The sequence below is a fragment of the Myotis yumanensis genome, unplaced genomic scaffold, assembly GCF_028538775.1.
Source record: "Myotis yumanensis isolate MYYU_CA2020_CCGP unplaced genomic scaffold, mMyoYum1.0.hap1 SCAF_9, whole genome shotgun sequence".
Lineage (NCBI taxonomy): Eukaryota > Metazoa > Chordata > Mammalia > Chiroptera > Vespertilionidae > Myotis > Myotis yumanensis.
Genome location: NW_027223760.1, coordinates 24,162,333 through 24,175,822, shown reverse-complemented (window position 1 = coordinate 24,175,822; position 13,490 = coordinate 24,162,333). Strand labels below are relative to the sequence as shown.

General features: G+C 57.8%; 2 long non-coding RNA genes across 8 annotated transcripts in view; both read left to right on the top strand.

Annotated features, from left to right (window-relative positions):
- Positions 1–3,673, top strand: part of LOC139016202 (uncharacterized) — a 184,522-nt gene extending 180,849 nt beyond the window's left edge. For 4 of the 7 annotated variants that reach the window (XR_011472649.1, XR_011472646.1, XR_011472648.1 and 1 more), the window contains one exon: positions 631–3,673. This is a non-coding gene — a long non-coding RNA (uncharacterized lncRNA). The remainder of the gene's footprint in view (positions 1–630) is intronic. The other 3 variants (XR_011472645.1, XR_011472644.1, XR_011472647.1) reach the window with 3 other exon arrangements.
- A 1,419-nt stretch (positions 3,674–5,092) lies between these two features.
- Positions 5,093–8,957, top strand: LOC139016864 (uncharacterized). The gene is made up of 2 exons (XR_011472732.1): positions 5,093–5,528; positions 6,296–8,957. It is a non-coding gene; the product is annotated as an uncharacterized lncRNA (long non-coding RNA).
- Positions 8,958–13,490: the final 4,533 nt, after the last annotated feature.

Below are 13,490 nucleotides of genomic sequence, written 5' to 3'. Positions count from 1 at the left end.
CTGAGCTGTGAGTCCTTCGGGTCCGTGCAGTTCTGTTCTGTTCTGTTCTGTGCCTCTGCCCTCGCGACTGGTGGTGACCCGGGAGGTGGCAGCACCCGCGCAGCAGGTGGCCGCCAGAGCTGAGTCACTGCCCTGGGAACCGTGCCCTGGTGAGGCTGACTCGGGAGCCCTCGGTGCCCGCCCGCGGCGAGAGCAAAGGGCTGGGGCTCTTCCTGCACCGAGGGGGCCACCGGGCTGATGAGGAAGGGAAGTGAAGCCACTTGAGGAGCCGAGAAGGAAGGTGCCCCAGCGGCAGGCTCCGGCTGATGGCGGTGGCCAAGCACAGAGCGTCTGCTCTCGCAATTATAGTGATGGCCGTGGCTGTTGTATTTAAACCCTCCAAAACCACCCATTTAGGGATAGCTTTAAAAATGGGGCGAAGAGGCTCTCAATGCTTCAAGGTTCTCTCTGGCCTGTGAATTAAGGGAGTGTAAGCAATAAAATGATAGAGAGATGTCTAAACTGTTGATACTCTAGGAAAATGAGCAACTGAGGTTGAGGGTTTTAAAAAACGTAAAAGTTTTTTACTATTCATAGGTGCTCTGATGGGTGCTGTGTTTAAAAATAATGCTGCTTGTATTTCATTTCCAGAAGACAGACATGTGGTGTTGCTTTTGAAAGGAGGTTTTTAAAAGGAAAAGGAGAGCCTGGTTTGTTGACTACACCGGGGAACAAGAGGTGACCTCAGTCTGGAAAACCAGCTGGCCCCCACCTCGCCGTGCCCCTCAAAACAAGCCCTTTGTCAAGCAGCAAAAGGCGGGCCAGTCTGAGCAGCAAGTCATCGTTTCAGCTGACCAGGATTCTTCAAGAAAACAAAGCAAGAGGCGCCCTGCATTTTCACAGCTGAACAGAGCTCTTAGGAAACGCCGCCAGCTCACTCAGCGCCCACGAGGCCATGAGAGCGTCTGGTGACCATTAGTCAGGGGCCTGAACGCAGAGGCTGGGGGTGGGTTAGCCGTGCCGCCACCGCGGCCAGCTTGCAGGACTGGAGAGAATAGAATCACGGCTCTTGCTTTTTGAGCACGGAATTTTTTAACTTAAAAAAAGTTTAGCCCTAGCTGGTTTGGCTCAGTGGATAGGGCATCAGCCCTCTGGCTGAAGGGTCCCGGGTTCGATTCCAGTAAAGGGCACGCACCTCGGTTGCAGGCTCAATGGGGCCCATGCAGGAGACAGCCAGTCAATGTGTGTGTCTCACATGGTTGTCTCTCCCCCTCCCTGCCACTCCCTCTAAAATCCCCTGTGAGGATTAACAACATCAACAAAAGGGTTTTTTTACACATTATGTGCCCAGTTAATTCTGTGGAGCTGAGGAATCCCCGGAGGCAGAGGTAACCGCCCGCGCTCTGGGTGTGTGCCCTGTGACCACCCGGGGCCGGGGAGGTTGCCTTAGGTCGGGGGAACTGTGAGTTGTCAGATACGCTGTGACCTTTCTCCTTCCGCTTCCTGTTTGCTTCTCAGGAGCACTGTAGGGATGAAAAGTCAGCCACACAGAAATACGGACGGTCAAAACGTGTCCTGGTGTTTCTGGGGCATAAGAACGGAGGCAGATTCTACCAGAAACCAGACCATTTCGGGGCCCTGCATCTATGTGATTCCAGATCAGTGAGGCCTGAATCGAGATGCATTTGGCAGTCTGAGGTCAGTTGGTTCTAGAAGCCATGCCAGCCCAGAGACTCACTGGGATTTGGGAGGGCAGTTTGGAGAGAGGATCTTAAGAAGAGGGAAGCTTTCGTCTTTGTTTTTTGACTGGTGTGGGGTAGGAGAGCTGACCTGCTTTTGGATAGAATTGGCAAATAAGTCAATCCCGGTGACCCTCCGGAGAGGTCACAGCCGGTTGAATACGCCCGGCCTTTAGGGAAGTGCACGAACAGTACCGTGGTGCCGGCACCAAACACCGGGCAGCAGGCGGCGGCGAGAGCTCCGCCCTCCGCCCGGGCGCGGTGTTTATCCTGCCCTCTGAAGTCGGAGCCAACATTCTCGCTGGTCTTGAATGATTGAGAATGTTTCCCTCTCGGCCGGTCGCCGTCCGCACACGGGCTGGTGACTAGAACCCCTCAGGTGAGGTCCGAGCAGAAAGCAGCCCGACGCCCCAGTCGTGTTTGTTTTAGATCAAAGGCGCAGCCGTGAAACACAGCTCGCTCGTTCCAGGGGTGAAGAGCCGGACCTGGGGGCCCGGGGCTGCCAGACACCCGGGTGGGAGGGGAGGCCTGTCGCCCAGGCCCCTCTGGCCGCCCGGCCCCTTGTCCAAACCTCGGGAGGGGGTTCCGAGGGGCCCTCGGCCTCCAGGCTGCGAGGCCACCTGCCCTTTGAGGAATGTTAATGACGTGGGTCAGAGGGAGACCGTCACTTACCCAGAAGGAAACCAGCCAGTTAGGTACTTGTCGCAGTGGCTTCTTCCACACGCCTGGGTCGGTGCGGTGACCTAGCTCCGGGCACCAACAGGAGCAATAGCATTTCTGTGTTTGCCCGGTCTCAGGGTTTGGTGCCCTCCCTCTCTCTCTCCAGATGGGAGCCACACCGGTTCTTAAACAAGCTGAACCCTTCCCGCAGGAGGGAGAGTTGAGCAATGTTCTGAGAACACGCTGTTCTGGGCCTGAGGAAATGCTGTCTCTAGAAGATGCTCTAGACGTGAAGGGGGCAGGGAAAGCCCGGGACAGGGAAGCGGGCAGAGCCTTCGGGACAGTAGGTGCCCGCCCTCTTCCTGCCCGGCTGCGGCCTGGAGGGGGCTGGGCCCCCCTCCCCCTCCCCCTCCCCCTCCCCCCTCTCCCCCCTCTCCCCCCTCCCCCTATCCCCCTCCCCTCTCCCCCCCTCCACACACATACAGTCCTGATGGTTCTTCTCTGGACCCCACGCCATCTCCACTGTCCACAGGGGCCAGACAGAGGGGCACGCAGGGCGCCACAGCCCCAGCCAGCGCCCGCCCAGCCGCTTCCCAGGCCTCTAGGGAGACGGTGTTGCCTCAATGGCACCAGGAGATGACGTCGTTCACCTGAGGAGGGGAAGCCCATCCAGGAAAGAGGCTTTGCCCAGATCCTGCCCGGGGAGCGGGCCTGCGTTCTCCTGCCCAGGTGCCCAGGTGCCCGGGCAGCCGGCCTGAGCTTCATTACGGTGGCGACACAGTGGTCACACAGCGTTTCCCCCAAGAGCGTAAGTATCCAGGGAAGTATCTCCGGGGATCTCCTGGGAGGACTGTCCCTCGTCCTGGGAGAAGCAGCGGCACGGCCCCCGCTCCCGCCCCCGTGGAGGCAGAATCACCTGTGTTTACCAGCGACGCGGGTTTGGAGATAAGGAGCCGCGTGTCCGCCCGTCACCGTCACCGGCCGCCTCCTCCAAGGCAAGCATGGGTTCTAGGAAGAGCTGAGGAGGAGGACTGCCGGCCGCCCCCAGGCCCCTCTTCCCGGGCAGGGGCCGCAGGCCGTGGTTCCCACGCATCACAAGAGCGAACACCCCGGCTCTGCCTGGTGAGATGGGGGCCTCGGTGTTGGGGGGGGGATCATTTAAACCCGCCTCTGCTTGGAAAGATTCTGCTTTGTTCCGTGTGTGTGCTTACTGTTCTAATCTAGCAAATGTTTCCCATTTAAGTCTCGGGTAAAAGTTTACTAACAGAAAATTACACAGAAAGCTGGAAAGTGAACTAGAAAGCGTGTGTTGTTTTCTTCTTCAGCACGGCCCTCCCCCTCGGCGGCTCCTTTCCCGGCCTTCCCGTGGGGGGGGGGGGGGGGGGGGGCGTGGGAGCCCCGCGTTCTCCTGCTCAGGCTGGGCCTGCTGTGCACTCGCCGTCGCGTGGGAACATCTTCGTGCTGTGCACGTGACAGTCGTGTCAGTCCCCGGGGGCCTGCCAGCCCCTGTGGCCTCAGAGGCGTTGGGGTTTGGGAAGGGGCTCTTGTTGGGCACTTTTCTCTGTCCCAGTCCAATGGGCACCTGTGCACACTAGTCCCCAAGGCACCTGAGAAAGGGCTCCCAGCCCCTCGGGACCAGAAGGAACTGCCCACCCCGCTTGGTCTGCTTGCCCACCCGCTGTGGGTGGTGGGGAGGAGGCCCTTGCCCACCCCCATTGGTCGACTTGCCCACCCGCTGTGGGTGGAGGGAGGAGCCCTTGGGAAAGCTGTTCCTGACCCCAGAGGTGCCTCACAGGTGGGCCCCGTGGCCTCTAGAGTTTCCCCTCCTAGGGTCTGCCCCGTTGTCATAGTAACATCTGTTTACTTGTCTTTCCCCCGATGCCCTGCCCTGCCCGCTCCGTGTGGACTGGTGCCCTGTCTTGCTCACCTTAGTGACCCCAGCACATGGCTTCCCACGTACGAGGTCTTGGCAGATGTTTCTCATCTCCTGCCGTCCTGGTCTCAGCTTTCCCTGGGTGTGTGTGTGTGTGGCGGGGTATACGTGCGTGAGCTCTGTTACACACACACACTCCTTCTGCAGTCTTGTTATTCAACCTCCCAAAAGTCCCATTTGCCAAATTCAGTGGCTTTCCCCCCATTCTTACTGAGCTGCACCTGCCTGCTACATTCCACACGATGTCACTGTCCCCTCCCTGCCCTCCTCCCCTTTTGCCACCTGCCCAGGCCACCCCTGTGGAGCCCAGCTCAGGCCCCATCCTCTGCAAAGCTCCCCCCCGCACCACCACCTAGTCAGCCTGCCCCACGCTCACCTGGCCATGAATGGCCGTCATCTTTCGGTCAGAGTGAGGCCCTCCACCCACAGTGGGTGGACTTGCTCCTGTGTACTAGACGCCACCCCACCGTTAGATTGTACGGCCACACGCAGGTGTGTCCACACCCTCTACGCACGCGTTTCCGGCAGCTCCCAGCTCAGCGCTGGCTCCAGGGGCAGTCGGTGGATGTGAGTGTGAGTGTGAGCCGACTCATTGAGAGGACGTCGTCAGTAGCGTGGAGACGTGGCTGTGCGGACGCACAAGGCCGGGCTGCGTGCTGTCTACCCGCGGAGCCTGGGTCCGCTCTGTGTGTGTGTCACTCCCGCCTTGCTTGCTCTGTGCCCTCCGAGCCCTGTCTGCCCGCCTCGTCGTGAACTCTGCTTCAGGGGTGGGGAAGCAAAGAGAAACGGTTGGGACCTCCTCACCCGTTTCAGAGCCCGTTTGTCCCTCTGCAGACGCTTGTCTCTGTGTTGGAACGCCTGTGGCTTATGTGCCACCCGCACCCTCCAGAGCAGCCCAGACCCAGCCTCTGGGCACCGACGCCCAGCGTTCGTCTCTCACACCAACTTTAACATCTTGGTTGTACATGCTCTCAACACTGCTGTCCCGAGAGGGGGAGGTGGGCGGGGCCGACAGTGACTGCAGTCACCTTTGCACCGCGTGTTGTGAGGGAGTTCGGTGCCATGTCACAGCCTGAGGATCCTTATTCCCACATGGTCAACAAGGAAACTGCGAGGCTGCGTGACAAGTGACGGGGGACCTTGGGATCCAGGTCTCTCTGATCCCAATGCGTATCCGTGCTGCTGTCTCTCTGTTCCGTCTGCACGTGCCACTGACGGTAGGTCACTGCATAGCCCTTGGCGTTAACAAGGCAGCACCCAGTAAGCACAGGAGCCCAGACATGCGGGCGCTCAGGGGAAAGGCGAAGGGAAGGGGGAGCTGTGATCGGTAGGTTTGATCCCCAGCAGCGGTTGACGGGCAGCTTCCGTGGCCTTGGTGGCTCTGGAGGCTGGTGGGCGCCTGAGCCTCCTTCGGCGGGAGGGGCGCTGCTCTGTGACGGGCTCTCCTGCTGAGGGTTGGCCTGGACGCCTCCAAAGCAGAGGCTCCCCAGGGCAGCGGGCCCACTGGCTGCCGCGCTCTGCCCGGGAGATGGGTCGGGCACAGGCCACGTCCTGCGCTTGGACGGCAGGAGGCTCGGCTCCAGGGCGAGGCAGGGATGTTCACGGGAAGCTGAACGTGTACTCCTCAAACTCACACCCACCCAGTGGAGAAACCTGACCACGAGCTCGCTGTTTTCTGGACCGAACCCTTCGCAGCAGCCTGAGTGACCCGCTCCGAGTACTTGTCCAAATGCTGCAAAGCCCCCAGGAGACGGCGCCCTCTCCGACTCCCAGGCCCTCTCCTCGTCCTCGGGGTCAGACAGTCTTGGAAACGAGCTATTGTTTTATAACAGTCTCTAAGTATTCCAGAATCGTGGCTTGAATGTTACGTTTACCCTGATAGGTCTCCCTTCCCGTTGTACGTCTCAGCTAGACCACGATAGATGTGTTTTTCTGTTGTAAGACACGATGGACTCTAACCATGGCTTTTCTCTTCCTGCTCAAGATCCTGCTGAATTTCAACCTTGACCCTCCAGACTCTTCCCAACAAGGTACGTCCCTGCTCTGGTGGAGCCCTGACGTGTGTGAGCGTCGCCACGGCAGCACACGCTGGGTCGCGCTGGGCTGAAAGGTCACACCTGTGAGCACAGTTTGTTCTGGGTCACATATCGGCATGGCCAGCCCGTGTGCTGATAACGTGGCCTTTCAGTCCCTCCGCGGCGCTATAATCATTAACTGAGAAATCGCAGTCGGCGGTAACTTGCCAGGACAGACTTACCTTCATGGCACAGTTGAGTTGCTCAGCCTCCTTGAGCTCTAAGCCCCTCGGCACTGTAGCGCAGGGACTCCGTGGCTGTGGCAGGTCACCTGTGCGGGAGACGACAGCGTTCCCTGGAACCATCAGTTTTGAAACAAAGACCTGACAGGCCCGTCTTATGCGCGGTGGTGGAAGGTGGATCGCAGCTCCACGTGAGCCCGTGCAGGGAACCGCGCCTGTGGTTGCAGCTTCAACTGCCCTCCGCCTGGTTCCCAGGGCGGAAGAGGAGCTGTGCTTGCGGGCCAGGGCTGCCCTCTGCTGGCCCTCCGGCGCCAGTGCTGCGGCAGCAGGAGGCTGCAAAACCCATTTTGAAAACAGGAACTCCCTCCTACCTTCTGCGCAGGCTGCTTTCATGCCCGTCTTCTGCGGTTGGAGCTGTAGGTGATGCCATGTTTCATTTCACCGTCCTCTTGCCGATCAAATCTTTGATGCCTGTGAAATGCACAGCCTCGTCCTCTTGCCGATCAAATCTTTGATGCCTGTGAAATGCACAGCCTCGTCTGGGCCTAGGTCTTCCTCAGCCACGGCCTCCCCAGCGCAGAGCACGCCAGCACCTGAGGCCTGAGCCGCGCACACACAGGGACTTCCCCAACTCGTGTCTTAAGCAGGGAAGAGAAGGTGCTTCTTGTTTGTCATTTTTTTTTTAAATCCCTGTCTTTATGACGCCGGTACAGCAACCGGAGGAAAAGATGACTTTTATTTCCTCTGTTGCTCGGCTGGTTTCCTAAGGGGCTCACCTGTCATTTCCGTTCCCGGTGCCGGTCTCTTAGCAAAGGCCCCCGAGGTCCCTGTGCTGGAGATGCCTGCCAGCGGGTTGCCTGCCTTCACACCCCTGCCTGGTAGAGGCTTGTGCTCCTAAGTCAACCTCAAGGGAGCTGGGTTTTATTTTGTCCCAGGAAATGTTTTTTCAAATGGCCATCATGTTTGGTCTCTGTTCCTTTTCTCTTAAGCGCTCAACTCCCAACTCAACATCCGAAGAAGGCACAGCACGGACTGCCGCCTGGCGCGGTGAGGGGGACAGGCAGGACTCTGGCCGCCGTAGCCACCACTTACCGACTGTTTACGTTGTGCCGTTTCTAGTTCAAGCTGCTGCCGTTAATTTTCACACCGACTCTGTGTGATAGGTACTGTCATTACCTGATATTACAGATGAGGAGACTGAGACGCCGAGAGCTAGAGGAACGTGCCCAAGGTTGTACAGGGTTGACCAGGAGTCTGCCCTGGACCGCCTTGCCACCTGGCGGCGTAGAAACGGGAAGCAGCAGGCCAGCCCGCTGGGCTGTCTTGGAGACAGTATTGCAGCCTTGTCCTAGTCTGTGTTCTTGAGCTCTGGATATGCTCTTGATTGGAGCCTCCTTAAGATGAGTAGGGAAACGAGGCCTTGGAGAAGGGGTGACTTGCTCAAGGTCACCCTGCAGGTCAGACGTGTAACTGAGGGTCCCCTCAGGGCCAGCAACACCCTCCTCGCTTCCCAGTTTCTCCTTCCTCCTGTCTGTGCTGACCAGGACCAGCGCTGGAGTGATGGTTTGCTCGTGTGCTAACAGCGAGACCCTGAAACTCGAGCCAGGGTGGGCTCGGAGTTCCACGTGGCCACGGGCAGGTTGCTTGTTAGTCTCTTTAAAGCACCGAGCGGCAGGTACGACGGCTCCGGGCCCGGGCTCGGAGTCAGGCCAGCGGGGGTTTGCATGCTGGCCATGCCTTTCACGACTTTTGTGACCAACGGCAAGAACAGTGATTTCCCTTCCGTGTTAACTTGGCAGCCAGTTTCCTCGTGCAGATCGGCCTCTTGCTTTAGGAGCTGATGTGGAAACGGGCCCAGGCTCAGGATCTCTGTTCAGCGTCTTCTGTTTATTTCACTTCACGGTCACGTACCAACTGGGCACCTCAGTTTCCCCCCAAGAGCTTAAAAGCCGCAGGGAAGTGTAGGCAGTGGTCCCTCTGTCATGCCTGTCGGACGGGGCTCACAGGAAGGGACACTGATGCAAAAGGATGCTCCCACCTTCGCTCCTCCCTCTATGGATCGTTCAGAGCATGTTTGCAGGATGAGACGGGCAATGTGCCGTGTCCGCTTGTGTCTGAGGGAGCGCAGCAGTGTGGTTGTGTGTATAGGTGGGTGTGCGTGTGCGTGTGTGTGTGTGCGCGCGTGTGTGTGCGTGTGTGTGTGTGCGCGTGCACATATGGGCGTGACATACATTCAATGTATGAGATATGAAGGATCTTACCAGATAAAAGTAAAAGAAATCCATCCTTTTGGAAATTTTTTTCCTCATAACTGAAGTGTCTGTCATTTGGGAAAAAACTTCTAAGTGGCAAAAAGCTGTGACTCGTCACTTATAAAAAATAAGCAGACCTTTTCGTTGTGGATTTTAGATTTCTTAACGGATGCGAACACTCTGGCTCCATCTTGCAGACGTGGTCACTGGTATGACGATACAGTAGCCCACGCTGTGGACTGCGAAATTAACCACGGAATCAGTGACCTAGTTACGTGAGAGTTCCAGTGTCCCTCTGGCCTGGCCCTGTTTCCGGTTTAAATGCTTCCATTTACTGTGAAAGGGTAACCACTGTCACGTCACACGTGTGTGCGCTTCGGTGCGGCCGCTGGCCGCTGCGTCTCCGAGGACGTGACTGGCACACCGCTCTGCGGCCACGAGTCCCGTCCCCTCGTTCCAGCGATGAAAAGCTGGCCGGGCAGCGGCAGGCCTGCGCAGGGGGCGCTGTTCCATCATGAAGGGCGAGTTTGTGCTGCCCCCCACACCGCCCCCCTCCCCGTCCCTCTCCCTCCCGGCTTACCAGCATCCTCTGAACCCACCTGAAATCAGCCACAGGCACCGGTAATGGGATGTTCTTCCCACACTCAGATCCGGAGTGCAAGTGAGGGTGAGGTGTGAGGAAAGGCGAAAGGAGGAACTAAGTTTGGTTAATTTATTTAAACCTGGAGCCCACTTTCACGGGTGACGCTGTCACGATAGACACTGGGCAGGGGAGTGTTTCGGCTGAAAGAGACCAAAGAGTCTGCGTGCGTCAGCCTTGATGGGATCTCGGTTTGCAAACAAACAAAAAACTCTAAAGTATATGTTTTTGAGAAATGGGCTCGCTTTTCAGGACGGCCTCATTTTGTAGACATGCTCGAGAAGGTAGGAGTCTCCAAGGGTCAGGGTGGTTGTCAATTTTGTTTCAAATGATTCAGCAAAACACAAACTTACCTTACGTATAGATGGCACAGCTAAAGCAAAGCTGGCAGACATGAACCACGGTTGAACTTGGGTGGTATGAGTGTAAGATTTCATTTCATCATCACTCAAATGTGATGTATACCTAAGACGGTTCATAGTTTAAAAAGAAAGGCACATGCCTTTAGCAGGGTGTCCCAGATGCATTCAGTAACTTCTTGGATCCCTAGAACATTAAAGGGAATGGCAGTAGGCTGCCTAATAAGATGCTGTTGAGAACTGCAGTGGGAAGGGGGGAAATTGTAGCAAGACTGATTGTCAAGGAGAATGAGAGTAGGAAGCCTTACCTTTGCGGGGGGCGGGGTGGGGGGGCGGGGAGGGAGGGAAGGGGGGAGGACAATAACAAAACCCTTGACGCAGGATGCAGTGGAAGGAGTTCCTCCTGGAAAAACACCGGGATCTCGTTAGCATCAACACGTTACCTTGCCTCCGAACTCGCCCACTGTCCTCCTCTGCCCTGAAATCACAGTTTTCCTTTGAACCAAAGTTACCTCCAAGTGAAAGTGGGAGTTCAGGAAAGGGTTTTCTTCTACTCCTGCCAGAGCGTCTGCTCACTGTGCGCACCTCTGTGAGCGTGAGGCTCTTCAGCGCCACCTCTGGCTGTCCTGTGCCCAGGTGTTCTGACCCCAGGATGGCCTCTGGCCGTCCTGCCCCCAGGTGTTCTGACCCCAGGATGGCCTCTGGCCGTCCTGCCCCCAGGTGTTCTGACCCCAGGATGGCCTCTGGCTGTCCTGAGCCCAGGTGTTCTGACCCCAGCATGACCTCTGGCTGTCCTGTGCCCAGGTGTTCTGACCCCAGGATGGCCTCTGGCTGTCTTGTGCCCAGGTGTTCTGACCCCAGGATGGCCTCTGGCTGTCCTGTGCCCAGGTGTTCTGACCCCACGGTGACCTCTGGCTGTTCTGACCCCACGGTGACCTCTGGCTGTCCTGTGCCCAGGTGTTCTGACCCCAGCATGACCTCTGGCTGTCCTGCGCCCAGGTGTTCTGACCCCAGCATGACCTCTGGCTGTCCTGTGCCCAGGTGTTCTGACCCCAGGATGACCTCTGGCTGTCTTGTGCCCAGGTGTTCTGTCCCCACGGTGACCTCTGGCCATCCTGTGCCCAGGTGTTCTGACCCCACGGTGACCTCTGGCTGTCCTGTGCCCAGGTGTTCTGACCCCAGCATGACCTCTGGCTCCTTTACCAGGTGGAGGGTTTCCCTTGGCTCCCCAGGAGCGAAGAGGCTGGTGCGGGTGGTAACCCGGCCTTTGCTGGGCACCCCGCCCCCAGTTGGGGGATGTCAGCGTCTGCAGGGATGAGATCTGCTGAAGCTCTGTTTAGAGCACACACGGTAACAGCTCACAGCCAGGCTCTCGTTTTCCTTTCTAGGTTCTCGTACGTGCACCACATTCCAAAGGCCACAGAACGATCACAAAGCTTCCTCAGGAAGCTGGTTTCATATGGTGGTTTAGATTTAAATAGTGATTGTCTAGCACCATTTGAAATCAGTGTTCTTGGGGAAGACCATCCGCCGGGCCAGCAGCAGAGGAATGACCGGCAGCCCGGAGGCAGGGACGAGCCGCGTGAGAGCCCGCCCCACGCAGCCCACCCGACGGTTACAGGGGACTAGTTAGTGACGCAGGACGTCTCATGGTGAGGCCCTCATACCCACCTGTGTAATGAACCTCCCTTAGTGCTTTTCCTGTAATACAAGCTCCGTGCACGCGGGTTGAAGGGCTGAATTACGGGAGATTGACTCATCTTCGTCCTGCCACCCCGCGTCCTCCTGTGACCCCTTAGAGGATGACTGATTTCTTTTGGTGTTCAGAGTCAATAGAATTTTCTAGCACCATCTGAAATCGGTTATAATGACTGGGGAAGAGCACCGAGCAGCCGATCCGCCAGAGAATATGCCTGGGTGACCTCTGTGACTTCTGGGGTCATGAATTAGAAGCAAGAAAGCCGACCTACCAGGGTGATTTTTCTTTTTTGTCAGCTTTTAAGTTGTTTCATTGCCCCGAATCACGTGTAATGACGCTAATAAATGGTTAACTATGAACAATGGTTATTGGTTATGTTCCACAGAATTTGTGGGGATGTTGGTTTTAACGACAGATACCTAGAAAAAACTGGGTAAACTCAGTGACTGCCTCGGATCCTTGGGAAGGATGGTGGGGATGGTTCTGCTCGGTTGCATGGCCTCACCCTCAAACACTCCCCCGTGCCCGGCTGGGCTCACCCGTGTGGACCATCGTTGTCTGTGAGGCTGTGCGGCTCAGGGGCTGGGTGCAGTCTGTCACAGCCCATGAGGAAAAGCTGACCCAGAAACTAGGCTCTGTGTCCAGGACAGAACCACGTTGACACGGGTCAGTCCAGTTTAGAAAGCGAGGTGAGAAAAACGGGAGGTTATACTCAACTGTCATCCTGAGTTACTGCAGAGGGGGCGTCGTTCTGTTGAAAACAACCCTGAGTTTCCTAGGGCCAAACGGGGGCTGAAAGCTTCAGAGAGAATTGTCTCGGCCTCCCCACCTCCCAGGTCCCGGTGCTGGGTCTGCCCACAGGTACTGCCTTCGCCCAAGGCCAGCCTGCTGCCACCGCCCACCGTCTCCCGTCCCCTGGCGACATCCTGGAGAACAGAAGGGGCACTCGAGGAATTCAGGCTTGTCCTTCCCTTTCCTCTCTGACCGGGAGAAGTGACGGCCTAAAGTCGGTGATACCACCTGCTTGACCACGCACAGGCCTCACCCCTCCCCTGCCCCCGCCCCTGCCCTCCGACCCTCCTGCTCAGTGCCCGGAAAAGCCCTTTGCACCTCACGGCTCTGACTCGAAATTTGTCACCAACAATTCTGTCTCCCCCGCCCACCAGGTGAGAGTTAGGGTTATTCCCCCCCCACCCCCCTCCCCCGACTCTGCCTTCTGCTGTCACAGCTGCTGCTCCCCAGTAACCTTACCCCTGGTTCCGAGCACTCTGCCATGTGCTCACGCCCCCCAAACTAGAGCTCTGCCCGCAGCATAGGCAGCAGGCCCTTTATTTCTGTGTTGGCAGCGGCTCCTCGGTAGTGTCCCCGGCTGTTCTAAACCTGTCTCCATATACTAGGCCCAAACCGTGCCTGCTGCCTTTCCACAAAGCCAGTTCTCCCTGCTCTGCCCCTGGTTAAAGCTGAACCCCTTCAATGGTGACTCTTCCTCCTCCCGAGCCCTCTGCCACGTCCACACTCACCACGCCTTGTTGCTGCTCTTTAACTGCCTCCCTCGGGTCCATCCTGCCTCTGCGCCCTCATCGCAGTCTCCTTGACTTTCTGGCCCCGCCTCTCACTTCCAGGCCAGCTTTTGTGTTGCCACCAATTCTTCCTAAAACACACGCACGTGGGACTCTTCCTTCTCCGTCCTGCCCGATTCCCCAGCCACACCCCTCAGGCCTGTTTTCTGAGCTCACACAGCTGCCTGCTGCTGCCCACAGTCCGGAAACCTGCGTGGGAACAGCTTCCTCTGCCCAGGCCTCCCCTCTGCCCCTGGCCTGGCGCTGCAGCCAGCTCTTCACCCGGCCCGCTGTGTGCTTCCTGTCTGGGCCCTTCCCGCTGCTGCCCCCCTACCCCCCCCCCCCCCCCCCCCCCCCCCGCCAAGCACTGGTGGTTGCTCTCTGCACTGCCCCCTCAGGACCTAGGACACTCA